We start from the raw sequence: 17,047 nt of genomic DNA, 5'->3' as shown, positions 1-17,047 counted from the left end.
AAATTTATTCTGTATATATTCAGGCAAATATTTGCCAATATACACACTAAATAATTTTTGTCATAACATTTTTATATTTATAAATTGTTAGAAATGACTGACAATTATTATTATTATATTTTTTAGAGAGAGAGAGAGAGACAGGAAAGGAGAGAGATTAGAAACATCAACTCATAACTGCTTCACTTTAGTTATTCACTGATTGCTTCTCATACGTGCTTGACCAGGGGACTCAAGTCGAGCCAGGGATCCCTTGCTCAAACCAGTGACCTTTGTCTTGAGCCAGCAACCTTGGGATCATGTCCGTGTTCCCGAACTCAAGCTGGTGACCCTTTGGTCATGCTGACGACCTCATGCTCGAAGAGACAAATCCACACTCAATCCGGTAACCTTGGGTTTTGAACCAGAGACTTCAGCATTCTAGGTCGAGATTTATTCACTGCACCACCACTGGCCAGGCAAAAGTGGCAAAAATTAATGTCCATCTGCAGAGAAGACTGATTTTGTAAATTTAAGATATAGACATATAATGGAATGACATTGAAGCAAATGAAAGTAGATTTTATGATATAGAAGATGTTAATATATATTGCCATTAAATAAAAATAAGCAAATTTCAGAGCAGAATGCATTGTAAAAATCTATTTATAGAAGGGAGATTTCTGAAAGGATATGTAAGAGACTTGATAATGGATATTTCTGGTTAATGGAACTAGAGGCTCAGGGTGGGAAATTTTTTGTTTTGTTTCTATTCGTATATATTATATACTAATTGTATTTTATTATGAGCATACAATTTTTGTTAGATATTTGTTTATGTTGAAAATCCATTATTGCTTAATTTGTTACTTTTTATTCTTTGCGAAAGATCTTCCAAAGACAAAGATACGGTTAATAGAGAAATTCGCCCTTATTTATATGTAAATCTGTTCAGGTAATCTGTGTGACCAAACAGGCCTTAATTACACTTCTAACTCAGTGAAGTAAATTGTGTGTTTTTTTATTTATTTTATTTATTAGGAGAGAAAAAGTGAAAAGGGACAGTAGTGAGAAGCATCAACTCCTAGTAGTTGCTTCCCTATGTGTGTTTATGGGACAAACCCTGGGTTTCCAAGGAGCAACCCAGGATTCCAAGTCAATGCTCTATCGCCTGCACCACTACAGATCTAGTGAAAATATGTGTTTTTATTTGAAGAAAATATTCTGAAAGTAGATTAAAAATTTAAATTAGCTCATGGCTTGAATCTGGTTCACAGGCATGTTTTTAATTTTGACACAAATATTTTAAAAATTAATTGTAAACTTTCAAAAATTATGATTTTAAATTTAAAAAATGCATTTTCTACTTATTTTGAAAATAACATTTTATAATACTGAGTGAGAATCATGGAATAATTTGCTTAAATTGAGTAGTAGCTGCCACCATTACATGGGGCACATGACTATTTGTCACAGTTTTACCACTCAAACCACATATCTGAATAACTGAAACTTCCATGGCACCTGTAGATAAAAGTTTATTCATGGTCTAGAACTTGTGGAACAATCATTTCTTGTAACTCTCCCTAATAAATTCAATTAAAAAATAAAAAAAACAGAAATAAAAATAAAAGTTAGATGATGTGATTTTTAAAAAGTATATTTTTCCTTTCCTTGTTAAGATAAGCTGAGGATAGCTAATCATTTTGAAAAATTTAAGTGCAAGCAATGACACCTTTTGTGTGAATACACAATGGTCTGCTGTGAAGTTTGATCTAAGTGAGATAAAGCCACAACAGCCCCTGTCAGGCTCTTAAGATTAATGACATAACTCAAATTGATTTTGAAAAGAAGCAAGGAAAAATAGATAAATGAGACACCAGCATATACTTAGGATAATATAAGGACCTATTTATACTGAACAAGACACAATAAAACTAAGACTATAGCAAGATTACAAGTTACTTAAGACTATTCATATCACTAAAGACTTTATTTTGAGGAACATTACAGATAGAAAAGCTATGAAGCAGACACTAATTACCAGAGCACGGCATTTGTTTTTCTCAGAAGGTTAGAAACAGAATAAAAGTTTCTTGTTCAAGGTTACTAAAACCATTTGCAGAAAGATCAAGAATAAAAACAAAGTCATTCAATTCTGTGCTATAATCCAAAGTGTGTCATTTTTCATCATAGTTTTGTTAATTGAAAGTGAATCATAATCAGGTGGATACTGTATGAATTTTAAGTAAGTAATCATGTAATACAGATGAATAAACAGAGAAAGGAAAAGTGGATAGATATGCCAATTATTTCTTTTTAGTCCATCACAATTGATATTGAATGGCATAAGATGCAAAGGTAAAGGTAGAGATAACAATAGTGCAGCTGCATTTAAATATGTAAACAGTGCAAAATAAACAGAGAGCAAAACACTGTTGATTATTACAAAGCTTTTGTTTGTATTCTAATTTAAAAAGATTTGACATGTAGGCTTATGGAAGGCTAGAGGCCAGTGGTCCCCAACCTTTTTTGGGCCACAGACCGGTTTAATGTCAGAAAATATTTTCACGGACCGGCCTTTAGGATAGGAAGGATAAATGTATCACATGACCGAGACAAATGTCAAGAGTGAGTCTTAGATGGATGTAACAGAGGGAATCTGGTCATTTTTTAAAAATAAAACATCGTTCAGACTTAGATGTAAATAAAACGGAAATAATGTAAGTTATTTATTCTTTCTCTGTGGACCGGTACCAAACATCCAATGGACCAATACCGGTCCGCGGTCCGGGGATTGGGGACCACTGCTATAGAGAGTAAGCCAAGAGACTGATGAAGTATAAACACCAGGATTCAAGTGGTTGATGGACTCAAAATTTAAAAGAATCAGAAAAAAACTCCAAAATTTTAGGACAAATCATATCACCTACTAAGGAAGCTAAAAATATTAAAAAAAAAAAAGATGTATATTAAAAAATGTAGAGAAGTTTTAAGTTTACAAAAAATAATTGAGCATAAAATACAAAGAGCTCCTGTATGTAACTCCCTGCCCTTCCTAGTTTCTCCTATTAGCATTTTGCATTCATGTGATACCTTTGTTACAATTCAGGGATAATAAGACATTCTTATTAAATAAGGTCCATAGCTTACATTAGTATTTACTCTCCAATCTTTACATTCAATGGGTTTGAAGAAAAGCATTTTGTCACATATACACCATTAGAGTATCATACAGAATATTGTTACTGCCTTAAAAATAACCTGTGCCCTTCTTATTCACCCTTCCCCTTTCTCCCTAATTCCCTGGCCACCACTGAACTTTCTACTATATTCATAGCTTCTTTTTCCTAGCATGTCATACAGTTATAATTGTACTGTGTTCAACATTTTCAGATTCACTTTTCACTTAATAATATGTATTCAGGTTCCTCCATGTCTTTCTGTGTCTTGACAGCTCATCTCTTTTCATGTTGAATAATAGTCCATTGTATGAATGTAGCACAAAATGTTTATCTATATAACTATTAGAAGACATATTAGTTGTTTCCAAATTTGAACAATTTTAATAAAGTTCTTATAAACATTTTTGAACATTGCATGGTCATGTTTTCAACTTGTTGGGTAAATACCAAGGACAGCTGCTGATGGATCATATAGTAAGTGTATGTTTAATTTTGTAGGAAACTACCAACTTATCTTCTAAGTGGCTTGTAAAATTTTGCCTTCCAGCCATAAATGAGGCTTCATGTTGATCCACAACCATGTCACCGTTTGGTGCTATCTGTGTTCTAGATTTTAGCCATTCAAACAGATGTTTGTTAAAATTCATTGTTTTAATTTGTAATACCCTAAAGAGATAAAATGCTGAGCATCTTTGCATATATTTATTTGCCATCTGTAGATCTTCTTTGGTTATATATTTGTTCAAATTATTGATATATTTTTAGAAATGAATTGTTTGTTTTCTTAATGTTGGGATTTAGCAGATTTTTTTTTGTATATTTTGAATACCAGTCCTTTATTAGATACTGGTTTGACATTTTTTCTCCCAGTATGTCGCTTTTATTTTTATTCTCAAGCTGATCTTTCACAAGGCAGAAGTTTTTAATTTTAATGAAGTTCAATTTATTCAATATTTTTTCATAAAACATACTTATGGTATTTCATCTAACAAATCCTCACCAAGCCCAAGACCACCTAGATTTTCTTCTATGTTATTTTCTTGTTTTGTAGTTCTGCATTTTACCATTAGGTGTATGGCAGTGGTTTTCAATGTTTTTATACTTCGGTATCTGTGAAGATAGGAGGTTATTTTGGGGACCACTAAGGCAAAAGTCACTCTGTGCATAAATGAATTCAACTAAGATCATTGGGTCTATAATCTTCATACAACATCAAGCTATTGAACTCTTTCGTTGACCAGCGTGATATTTTTGGCAGACTGGCAACAGTTCATGGACCAGAAGTTGAAAACACTGGTGTATGATACAATTTGAGTTTTTTTATTATTAAATTTATTGGAGTGACATTAGTAATAAGGTTATATATGTTTCAAGTGTACATTTCTACGGAACATGATCTCTCTCTCTCTCTGTAATATATATATATTACATTGTGTGCCCACCAGCTAAAGTCAAATCATTTTTTGTCACCATATCTTTGACCATCTTTACCCTTTACTACCCCCAACCCCCTTCCCTCTGTTAGCCACCATATAGTTAATTGTCTGTGTCTATGAGTTTTTTGTTTCTTTCTCTTGTTTATTTGTCAATATCTGTTTTATATCTCACATGTGAGTAAAATCATGTGGTTATTAACTTTTTCTGTCTGACTTATTATGCTTAACATGATATTCTCAGGGTCCATCCATGTTATCACAAATGGCAATATTTCATCTTTTCTAGTGGCTGAGTAGTATTCTATTGCATTTATATACCACATATTTTGTATCAAACCTTGTATCCAAAGACATTTGATTTTATAAAAAAGAAACAAAATAAATTAAACAAGGACAGTTGGTTTTTTCATTTCTTGATCACCATGAATAATGTTGCAATGAACATAGGTGTACATATATCCTTGCAAATAAATGTTTTTAATTTTTTGTGGTTGCAGGGTCATGTGGTAACTTTATTCTTAATTTTTTTTGTGTGTGTGTGGAACTTCTATATTGTTTTGCATAGTGGCTATACAAGTTTACATTTCCACCAGCTGTGAATGAAGGTTACTATTTCTCCTCAACCTCCCCAACACTAGTTATCACATGTCTTGTTGATAATAAACATTCTAACAGGTGGGAAATGGTATCTCATTGTAGTTTTGATTTGTATTTCTCTAATAGCTAGTGAAGTTGAGCATCTTTTCATATATCTATTGGCCCTTAGTATATCTTTTTAAGAGAAGTATTTGTTCAGGTCCTCTGACCATTTTTTTAAATTGAAATTTTTCTTTATTTAATGTTAAGTTGTATGAGTTTTTTATATATATTAACTCTGTGTTGGAACTGTTGTTTTTTGTAAAAGATACAAGGTCTATATTTAGTTGGGTTTTTTTGTTGTTGTTGTCATTTTGTATAAGTATTCCCAAGTGTTCTAATACCATTTTAAGAAAAAAGTCTATCCTTTCTCCATAGAATTGTGCTTGCTCCTTTGTCAAAGATTATACTGAGGTGCATTTATTTATGTCTTTCTATACATTGATCTATTTGTCTACTTTTTACCAATACCACATCACATTCATTACTGTAGCTTTAAAATGTCCTGAAGTTGAATAGTGTTAGCCTTCTGTCTTCGTCTGTTTGGACTGCTATAACAAAATACCACAGTTTTGGAGATTGAAGTTCAAGGTCAAATGCCAGCATGATTAAATTCTAATTAGGGCCCTCTTTCAGGTCATAGACCTCTAGTTCTATTCTCACATGGTAGAAAGAACTACGGAACTTTTTGAGGTCTCTTTTATAATAGCACAAATCCCATTCAAGAGGGTGTCATGTTCATGACCTAATCACTTCCCAAAGGCTTCACTTTCTACCAGCACCACATTGGGTGGTAGAATTCCAACATGTAAATTTGAGGGAAACTTAGACATTCAGACTATAGCACACTTTGATTATTTTTCTTCCATACTGTATTGGTTAATCAGATTCATTTGCCTTTCTTTATAAAATTTAGAAACAATTGGCCAATATCCATATCCTCAAAATAAAGTGAAGAGACTTTGATTGGATTGTGTTGAATCCATAGATCAATCTGGGAAAAACCAGAATCACAAAAATATTTAGTCTTTCTATCCAGGAACATGGACTAGCTCTGCATTTACTTAGATCTTTGACTTTTTAAATCAGTTTTATAGTTTTTCTCATCTAAATCACATATAGAGAAAATATAGTTAGATTTATACCTAAGTGTTTCTTTGTCTTGGATGCTAATGTAAATGACATTGTGTTTTTACTTTCAAATTATAAATTATTCATGGTATACAGAAAAATGATTGACTTGAATATTAATCTTGTATTTTGAAACTTTGTTGTAATTACTAATTAGTTCCAGGAGATTTTTTTGTGATTCTTTGGAATTTATACACAGATAATCATCTCTTCTGTGAACAAAGAGTGTTTTATTTCTTCCTTCCAAATCTGTATATTTACTTTAAAAAAAAAAAACAGGGACAGAGATAGAGTCAGAGAGAGAAATAGATAGGGGCAGACAGACAGGAACGAAGAGAGATGAGAAGCATCAATCATCAGTTTTTCGTTTTGACACCTTAGTTGTTCATTGATTGCTTTCTCATATGTGCCTTGACTGCGAGCCTTCAGCAGAATGAGTAACCCCTTGCTTGAGCTAGCAACCTTGGGTCCAAGCTGGTGAGCTTTTTTTGCTCAAGCCAGATGAGCCTGCGCTCAAGCTGGCGACCTCAGGGCCTTGAACCTGGGTCCTCCACACCCCAGTCCAATGCTCTATCCACTGCGCCACCACCTGGTCAGGCATATTTACTTCTTTCCTTTTCTAATTTTACTACATTGGTTAAGTCTTCCATTATAATGTTGAATAAGAATTATGAGAGATGACATCTTTCCTTAGTGGCCAAATTTGTCAAATTGTGTTGTATAAGACACTTACATTCAATTGATAATTTTTTTTTCTTTTTTACAATTGTAGTAAGAATATTTAAAATAAAATCTACCCTGTTCATAAATATTTAAGTGTACAGTATGGTATTTCTATCTCTAGGTACAATACTGTAAAAAAGAATGCTAGAATTTAATAATGTTGCATAACAAAACTTTATAGATCTTGAATAGTACCTCCTCATTTTCCCTTCTCTCCAGCTCCTAGTAACCACCATTATACTATCTGCTTTATTGAGTTTGACTTTTAAATTCCTCACATAGCATTTGGTCATCTGTGTCTGGATTATTTCACTTAGCATAATATCCTTGAAGTTCATCCATGTTATGGCATACATCAAGATTTTCTTCTTTTTAAGGCTAAATAATATTCCATTTATGTATATACCACATTTTTAAAATCCACTCATCTGTTAATGGACATTTACGTTGTTTTCATGTCTTGGTTATAGTAGGTAAGGCTGCAAACATGGGAATACAGATATTTCTTCATGATCCTGATTTCATTCTCTTTGAATATATACCCAGAAGTAGAAATGCTGGATAGTATGGTATTTTTGTTTTTAATTTTTTTGAGGGAAATTATACTGTTTCTATAGTGGCTGCATCATTTAATATTATCACCAACAGAGCACAAGGGTTCTGATTCCAACATATCTTCACTAAATTATTTTATCCTTTTTTTTAATACTAACATCCTAACAAATATGAGGTGGTATTTCATTATGATTTTGATTTGTACTTTCCTAATGATTAGTGATGTTGAGCACAATTTCACATATTGGTACACTATTGTATGTCTTCTTAGCAAAAATGTCAATTTAAGTACTTTACCTTTATAACTCAGTTATTATTTTTATTATGTTATTGAATTATATAAAGAGCTAATACATTTTGAAATTAACCCATTATGAGATATATATGGTTTACAAATATTTTAGGAATTCCATATTTGTCATCACAATCTGTTGTTTCTTTTTCTGTGCAGAAATATTTCAGTTTAATGTAGTTATAACCATCTATTTTGCTTTTGTTTCTTGTCTTTTTGGTGTCATATTTAAGAAATCAATGTCATAACCAGTGTCAAGAAGTAATCATACTTCTATTTTTTTCTTGTGCTTTACACTTTCATGTCTTATGTTTAAATTTTAAATCCATTTTTATTTGACTTTAGTACATGGTATAATATAAGGTTCAAATCCATTCTTTTGGCACCCTTGGTAAGTATTGACATTATATGCATTGGCTTATTTCTGTGTTTTCTGTTGTCTTTATGTTAATATATATTTTTAATTAGTGTAGGTTTATAATAGAGTTTGAAAACAAGAGGTGTGATGTTTCCACATTTGTTCCTCTCTCTCAAAATTGTTTGGCTACTGGTCCTTTGTGGTTCTATATGAATTAAAAACTGTTCTGTGTTTTGTTTTTATTTCTGTGAAAATACCGTTGGGCTTACAATACAGATTTCATTAAATATGTAGATTACTTTAGACAGTATAAATATTTTAACAATATTAAGACTTCCAGTCCATGAATATGGGGTGTTTTTCTATATATTTTAAATTTCTTTCATCAGTGTTATGCAGTTTTCACTATATAAGCTTTTTAATACCTAGGTTAAATTTACACTTAAGTGTTTTTTTTCTTTTTAATGTTATTGTAAATGTGATTATTTTCTTAAATTTTTTGTATAGTTTTTTGGTAGACTATAGTAACACAACTGATTTTCACATGTTGATTTTATATCTTGCTAAATTTCTTTAATAATTCTAATATTTTTTGAAGTTGTAAGGATTTGCTACATATAAGATCATGTCATCTGTAAACAAAGATAATTTTATACTTTTTTTCTAATTTAAATACCTTTTATTCTTTGTATCATTGTTCTGGCTAGAACTTTTAGTACTAAAGTGGATAGAAGTGATGAGATTAGGCATTCTTGCCTTGTTCTCGATTTTAGAGAAAAATATTTCAATTTCTTACCTTTGAATATAATGTTAACTGTTAAATTTTCATATATTGTCTTTATTATGTTTAGATAATTTCTTCTATTCTGAGTTGAGAGTTTTATCATAAATGGGCATTGAAATTTTTCAATTGCACTTTCTGAATTTATTGAGATGGTCATGTGGTATTATCTTTCTTCTGTTAACATGGTTTCTCTCAATAATTGACTTTCTTGTGTTGAACTCTCTTAGCATCCCAAAAATAAATTTCACTTTTTTCTAGTGTGTGTCTCTTTTAATGGGCTATTTTTTTCAGAATATTTGCATGTATGTTTATTGAAGATATTGGCCTATAGTTTTCTTTTCTTATAGGTACTTTTTTCCTAGCTTTGGTATCCTTATTGAATGGTCTTTGAGATTATCTTTTGTTCTAAGAAATTCTGGAAGATTTTGAATAGGATTAATGTCAATACTTCTTTAAAAGTTTGGTAGGCCTTACCTGTGGTGGTACAGTGAATAAAGCATCAACTTGGAACACTGAGGTTGCCGATTCAAAACCCTGGGCTTTCCTGGTCAAAGCACATATGGGAGTTGATGCTTCCTGCTCCTTCCCCCTTTCTCACTCTTTATCTCTCTCTCTCTCTCTCTCTCTCTCTCTCTCTCTCTCTCTCTCAAATGAATTTTAAAATCTAAAGGTTTGGTAGAATTCATCAGTGAGCTCATCTGATCCTGAAATTTAATTTACTTTGTTGGAATGTTTTAGAGTATTGATTCAGACTCCTTACAAATTACATATCTATTTCCTCATGATTCAGTCTAGTAAGTTGTACATTGTTAGGAATTTGTACTTTTCATGTAGGTAATCTAATTTATAACTGTAGAATTTTTTCTGGTAATCTATTATGATCTTTTTATTTTTTGGCATCAATCATAACATCTTTTTTTTATACCTAATTTTATTTATTCTTTCCTTTTTTTTCTTTGTCTAGCTAAAGGATTGTCAATTTTGTTTATTTTTTTAAAAATTCATCTCTTGTTTTGTTCATTTTTTAATTGTTTTTCTTTGTACCATTGGTTATGCACAAGTGTGTTGTCTAATTCTCATATTTATGAATTTTATTTTTTTCCTTATATTATTAAATTCTATTTATATTTCATTGTGGTTGGAAAACAGACATGGTATTATTTCAAGACTCTTAAAGTGATTAAGACTGTTATGTGACATAATGTGTAATGTATCCTGGAGCACATTTCATGTGAGCTTGAGATGTGTCTTCTTTTGCTGTTAAGCAGAATGTTCTATTACATCTATTCGGTCCAGTTTCTCTATATTGTTTGCTCAAGCCTGCCATTTCCTTATTGATTTTCTATCTAGATATTTATTTTTTTATTGAAAGTATATAAATATATTTTCTTACTATTATTATATTGTTTATTTCTCACATGTGTTCCTTCAGTTTACCTTTTATATACTGCTCACACAAATTAGGGGATATTTTATTGCTTCATATTCACTTTGAAATATGCTCTAATTTTTGTGAGCAGTATATTTATAAGTACTCTCATGTTGTGTGCATATATATTTATAATTATATCATCTGGGTGAATAGAACTTTTATCATTATATGATGACCTTCTGCATCTCTTCTGACAGTTTTTGAATTTTGAATCTGACAGTCTGTTTTGTCAGATATAAATATATCTATCACTAATCTCATTTGATTACTGTTTTAATGAAATACCTTTTTTCATTTCTTCACTTTCAGCCTATGTGTGTCCTTAAATCTAAAGTGAATCTCTTCTAGGCAGCATATCTTTGAGTATTTTCTAAAAAATCCATTTAGCTTCACTATATCTTTTGATTAATACACTTAAAGTAATTATTGACAGATAAAAACTTACTATTATCATTATTTAATTGTTTTCTTGTCTGTCCTGTAGTTTTGTGTTGCTTTTTTCTTTCTTCCTCCTTTTGTGTTTCATTAATTTTTTGTACTTATATGTTTTCATCCTTTCTTTTGTGTAATTTTTAGAGTTGTTAATTCTGTGTTTACATTTGAGCTTACATTTTTAAAAAATTGACAATGGTCTATCTCAATCTAATACAACCTAACTTCATTCACATTAAAAACCTCTGCATGTTTTTAAGACTATACTTACAGGGATTATTTCTATAGTTCATTACTAGATAATTTTCTCTGAACATGTAGATCACACAAAATATTTTTATTTTTACATTTCTATCCCCCACACGTTAGGTTAATGATGTCACAACTACCTCTTTTTTTATTGCATACTCATTAATATATTCTTATAGTTAGTTATTTTTAATATTTTTACCTTTTATACTAACCCTGAAAGTGATTTGCACACCAGTGCTATAGTATTATAGCATTCTGTAGTTGTCTATGTATTCATCTTTAGCAGCATGTTTTGTACTTTCATATGTTTTTGTGTTGCTGTTTAATATCCTTTTGTTTCAACTTAAATAATTCACTTTAACATTTTTTGTAAGGCAAGTCTAGTGGCAGTAAATTTCCTGAGCTTTTATTAATGTGAGGAAATCTTTTTCTCCCCTTAATTTTTTAAAAAAAGCTTTGCTGGTCATAGGATTCATGGTTGGCAGTTTTCTTCTCTCAGCACTTTGAATGTATCATCCTACTCCCTTCTGATCTGCAGGATTTCTGCTGAAGTATTCACTGATAATTATATAGTGGTAGGTATACTTGTATGTGACATTTTGCATTTTTCTTGCTCATTTGTTTCTTTTTTTTTTTTTAATTTACTTTTGTATTTTTCTGAAGCTAGAAACGGGGAGAGACAGTCAGACAGACTCCCACATGCGCCCGACCAGGATCTACCCGGCACGCCCACCAGGGGGCGATGCTCTACCCCTCCGGGGCGTCGCTCTGTTGCGACCAGAGCCACTCTAGCACCTGGGGCAGAGGCCAAGGAGCCATCCCCAGCGCCCGGGCCATCTTTGCTCCAATGGAGCCTCGGCTGCGGGAGGGGAAGAAAGGGACAGAGAGGAAGGAGAGGGGGAGGGGTGGAGAAGCAGATGGGCGCCTCTCCTGTGTGCCCTGGCCGGGAATCGAACCTGGGACTTCTGCACGCCAGGCCGATGCTCTACCACTGAGCCAACCGGCCAGGGCCGACTTGCTTCTTTTTTTTTTTTCATCTTTGACTTTTGACAATTTGATTATAATATGTTGCACTGTGGACTTCTTTGAATTTATCTTTTTGAGGAACTATTGAGATTCTTGTATCTGAATGTCTATTTTCTTCCTCTGAATTAAGAAGTTTTCATTATTTTGTTTGAATAAGCTTTCTGACTCTCTATTTATTTTCCTCCTGAAAATTTAAGAAAGTATATATTAGTTTGCTTGGTGTTTGATGGTGACCCATAAGTTTATTTAGGTTTCTTAAATTTATTCTTTTTTTTTTTTTACTCCTTCAACTGGATAATTTCTAATCCTATGTTTTAAGTTGCTGACCTTCTATTTTATTTGACATAGTCTGCTGCTGGATTCCACTAATGGATTTTTTAATTCAGTTATTGTATTCTTCAGCTCCATAATTTTTCTTCATACATTTAAAAAATTTATATTTCTTTGTTTGAATTTTCACTTATTCATGCATTGTTCTCCTGACATCATTGAGAATCTTTATGAGTTATATTGAATTATCTGTCAAGTGAATTATACAAGTCTGTTGCATTACATTTGTTCTCCGGAGATTTTTATTGTTTCATTTTAGGGGGACATATTTCTTTGTTTCTTCGTTTTCTTTTATTCTTTATGCTGATATGTACACATTAGAAAAAGCAGCCACCTCTTCTATATTTTATAGATTATCTTCATATAGGAGAAACCCTAACTGAATCAGTTAGGCCAGATATTCTGGGGACCTCTCAAGCCTTCATGCTAACCAAAACCACTGTTTTTGTCTTTAATGTTCCCTAGAGTCTTCTCAGCACTTGACACAGAGACATAAAAGGCAACAACTTAGGAAGACCCAGAAAAATCAAAACATAAAACACATGTTCTAGTACTTACTTTCCCTTCCTTGCGATAAAACTAGGAGCTGGGATTTTTTTTCTCTGCTTACTCCCAATTGATCCAGGGGGAGAAGCTGTGATAAGTACAGTATTAGAATACTAGTTCAAACTGTCTTTGTTCTCAGTGGTCTCCAGGTATTTAGTGTATGTCTGGTCTTGCCAGCCCCAAATTCTTTTTCTCACAGATGCTCACTCTCTCATTTATTTTTTTATTATGTTTTCAATTTTATTTTATATTAGTTTTGGGTGTACAGAGTAGTGGTTAGACAATCATATGTTTTATATAGTGTTCCGTTCCCCTTCATATTTTTAGTACTCATCTGGTACCATAAATAATCATTACAATAATACTGACTATATTCCCTATGCTCTACTTTACATTCCTGTGACTATTCTGTAACTACTGATTTATACATTGTAATTCCTCCACCTCTTGAACCCAGGCATCCCAACTTGTGTCCTTTTGGCAACCAACCGTCTGCTCTCTGTGTCTATGAGTTTGTTTCAATTTTGTTTGTTCATTTATTTTGTTCCTTAGGTTCTTCATATAAGTGAAAGCACATGGTATTTGTCTTTCTCTGTCTGATTTATCTCACTGAGCATAATACTCACTAGTTCAGTGGTTTTCAACTGTCTCTCTGCAGATTGATACCAGTGTGCCAGAAATTGTATGTAGGTTTATACGAAAAAGTAAACCACCCTCATGTATGAAAATTACAGTCTATAATCATTAGGTCTATTCAACCATGGTTGAAAACCACCGATCTAGTTGATCTGCTTAATCACTACTAATGTGTCGCTCATTCTATGAAACCTACATGCCCTTTAAATTCAGGAGATGCCTTACTCCAGCAGAGCAATGCTACTGCCAAGAACTTCTTGTAGCATTGCTAGCTGGTAGAGGGAATATTTTGGGAAAAAAATCCATTCTCTCTCTTTCTTTTTTATTGAATTCTTTATTTACTACTACAGTTTTCCTTTTCTTTATTAAATCCAAAATAGGTTTGTGGTTATAAAGTGGTGATATTTTTTTATTATAAATGATCTTAGGGACCCACATTGTCCCTGTACTGCTCAGAGAGCAGAGTTGAACTCTGAGGAGCCCTCCTACTCCTCCTCGCCAGGGTGCTGGACAGAGTGCTCCACAGGGCACTAGGGTGGGACCATAACCAGAATGGTAACAATGTCCATGGGTTGATAGCTGTAGCAGTAAACCAACCGGGAACCAGGATCAGGAATGCTCCTGGGCCTCTCCCCTGCGCTGTTGGTCTCAGCAGTGTTGATGGGAACAAGCATGCCATTCCCAGATGTGCCCTCCCCCCTTGGGCCACCCGGGTCAACTGGGCTATGGATTTCCGTGGCATGGCTGCGGGACCTCAAACCCATAAGTTGGAATGCCCCCGTGTCACTGGGTCCCTGAACATAAGGGGCACTCTCCTGGGCCTTTTGATTGGCAGCTTTAGTGGCATCCACGTGCTAATTCGTAGGGCTGCTGACTCTCCTCTCTCTGGAGTTTCTGCACCGACAAGAGTCATCTGGTTGTCTTGTCTCATCATGTTCTCCATGAGCCATGGCTTGTCTTTTCGGAAGTTCGAATTACAATACATCTGGAAAAAAATTAATCATATTAGTTATTCCCAGACAAAATGCATCTATTTGACATTACCTGACCTCTTAGAATCTGTAGCTGTCTCTACAGGTGTTCTAAGGGGTTCTAGTTTCATATGAAATCTATACTCCCCATCTTTCCATAAATACTGCCCGTGTGATATAGAGTTCCCCCTGAAATGGAACTCTCAGTATATCATTCTCTTGTTCCACTAAAAAGACAGTCAAGTGACAGAGAAGGTGGGAAACAGGGAACTTTATACTTTACCAGGATCCTGTTGTTCTCTGACAAATAACCTAAAGCGTCAGTTGGGTGTATTTTCTTGAAGCTGTAGAGGCTCAGCCAGCGGGTGAAACTACTTAGCCAGGATGACCCTTTCTGAGCGCCCTTCTGGTGAAGCACCTCCCTCTGGAAGAGATCTTGGTCTATGATCACCGAGTCTCCCTTGTCACTCAGGCGCATGGAAGTAAAGGTGTCATCCTCCACTGTCTTCCTTAGGACAAAAAGCTGCGAAGATCATTTTTCCTTCCCATTTCACCAGAGCCTCTGGTTGGCAACTGCAGTTGCGGGTTGTCTCTGGGGTGTACACCTCCACTCCCATCGCCGTCTTGGTCCCCGCATCCCCTAAATATCGTCCATGGGTACACAGCTGCACCTAGGTATTTCAGAGATGGAAGCCCTCTCGTTGGCTCTCCATGCCCTGATGAGAGCAGCATGTCTTCATCCATCTCACTGGTACACTGAGTAGTGGTGGCTAGGCTCAGAAATGCCTTCAGTCACAGCAGGGTTCCCTATATATACTGTCCTCAAAATTCTAGAATCTTGGTGGGGGGTGCAACCAACAGCTTAAGTCACTGTCATGTGTCAGGGTTGGGCCCTGGTCACATGTGGCGGAGTGGATAGTGTAGGGCTTCCACCTTCTCTCTTTTTGGAAAATAGAGGAGAATAGGGTACAGGTTGCCAGAAAGGGTTCCCCTCTGCTGAGGCAGCCTGTCTTGAGCCTCTGGAAGAACATTATGTACATGGCTGCCTAGTCTTCCTGGTCTAGGATCTTTTTTTTTTTTTTTCCTCATCAAGGATATTCCACAGCTTAACCTGTCTGTTGTGGTCTCATAACCGAGCTTTATGATCTTTGCTATTCAGATGTGCATACTCTGGTAATGGTCTCTATCATAATAAAGATCAAGGATCAGTCATCTTGACTCAGGGCCCAAATCCAACCTGCATCCTATCCTTGTAAAGAAGTTATAGTGACAAACAGCTCTGCTCAGTTTTTTTTTGTATTGTCTGTGGCTGCTTCCACACTAAAATAACAGTGCTGAATCAGTAAGACAGAGTCCATATGACCCACAAGTCTAAAAATGTTTGCTGTCTGAGCCCTTACAAAAAGAGCTTGCAGACTTTTAACATAGAGCATGAAGACAAGGGTGATAAAGAGAGATTCTGCCTGGGAGACTATAGAAAACATTAACAGTTCCTTACTTTTTAACTTTCAAATGCAGCCCTTTCTTAAGAGGGTATAGCTTTTGAGAAGATGGGAATTTGGAGTTTCATTAGAAGAGATGTGATATTATCTTGGCTGTTGATTTCCCTTTCTTTCCAGATGACATTCCCTTCTTTAAACATTGTTCCTGAGGCAGACATAGCACACTCGTCTTGCATGCTGTGCAGGATGGCCACAGGAATTGAGCTCAGTCTTAGTGCATAAAAGCCACATTAATCTTAGCCAATAATTCTGACCTCACTTATGCACATCTGGAGAAAAAAGACCCACAGTGCCTATATCATGTTAGGCACACAATATATACTGTATATTCCAGATTTCTCCCCATTCTACCTATAGTATGATACACATTGAGCCTCATTAGTAGAACAGTTCTTTGTCATAATAAGCCTGGATTTCTTGGTTTTGATTTTCAGTAGAAATCTCTCAGTTTATTTTTTTAGATCTCCGTCGTTTATTCCTAAATGTGAGTGTCATAGAGGTTCTACCTTTTGTTCTACAACATTTTTGCTGGACAATTTATATCTATTTTTTCCTGATTCTATTTTAACCTTCAGTTCTAGACTAAAGTTTATTCTTTGTAGGATGTCTCTAACTACATTTCCCCAAACTCTCTCAAGCTCAGTATATTGAAAATGGAACTCATTACATCTTCTTCCAACTTTGTACCATATTCTGTTTTGGTTAATGACATGACTTGATATCTTCTTCTTCCTCAACATTCACATCTTTTCCATTCCAAATGTATGTTGATTGTGCCTGAATCTTCCTCACTGTAGTGGCTTTAGTTTTGGTATTGCTTTTTCTCTCTTGGACTACTGCA

The 17,047-nt window shown here is 34.2% G+C and overlaps 1 pseudogene; it reads left to right on the top strand.

Annotated features, from left to right (window-relative positions):
- Positions 1-11,200: 11,200 nt before the first annotated feature.
- On the top strand, positions 11,201-11,278 carry LOC136386563 (small nucleolar RNA U3; annotated as a pseudogene).
- Positions 11,279-17,047: the final 5,769 nt, after the last annotated feature.

The sequence above is a fragment of the Saccopteryx leptura genome, chromosome X (genome assembly GCF_036850995.1).
Source record: "Saccopteryx leptura isolate mSacLep1 chromosome X, mSacLep1_pri_phased_curated, whole genome shotgun sequence".
Taxonomy (NCBI): domain Eukaryota; kingdom Metazoa; phylum Chordata; class Mammalia; order Chiroptera; family Emballonuridae; genus Saccopteryx; species Saccopteryx leptura.
The sequence above is the reverse complement of the archived record's forward strand: the minus strand, read 5'-3'. Positions and strand labels throughout refer to the sequence as shown.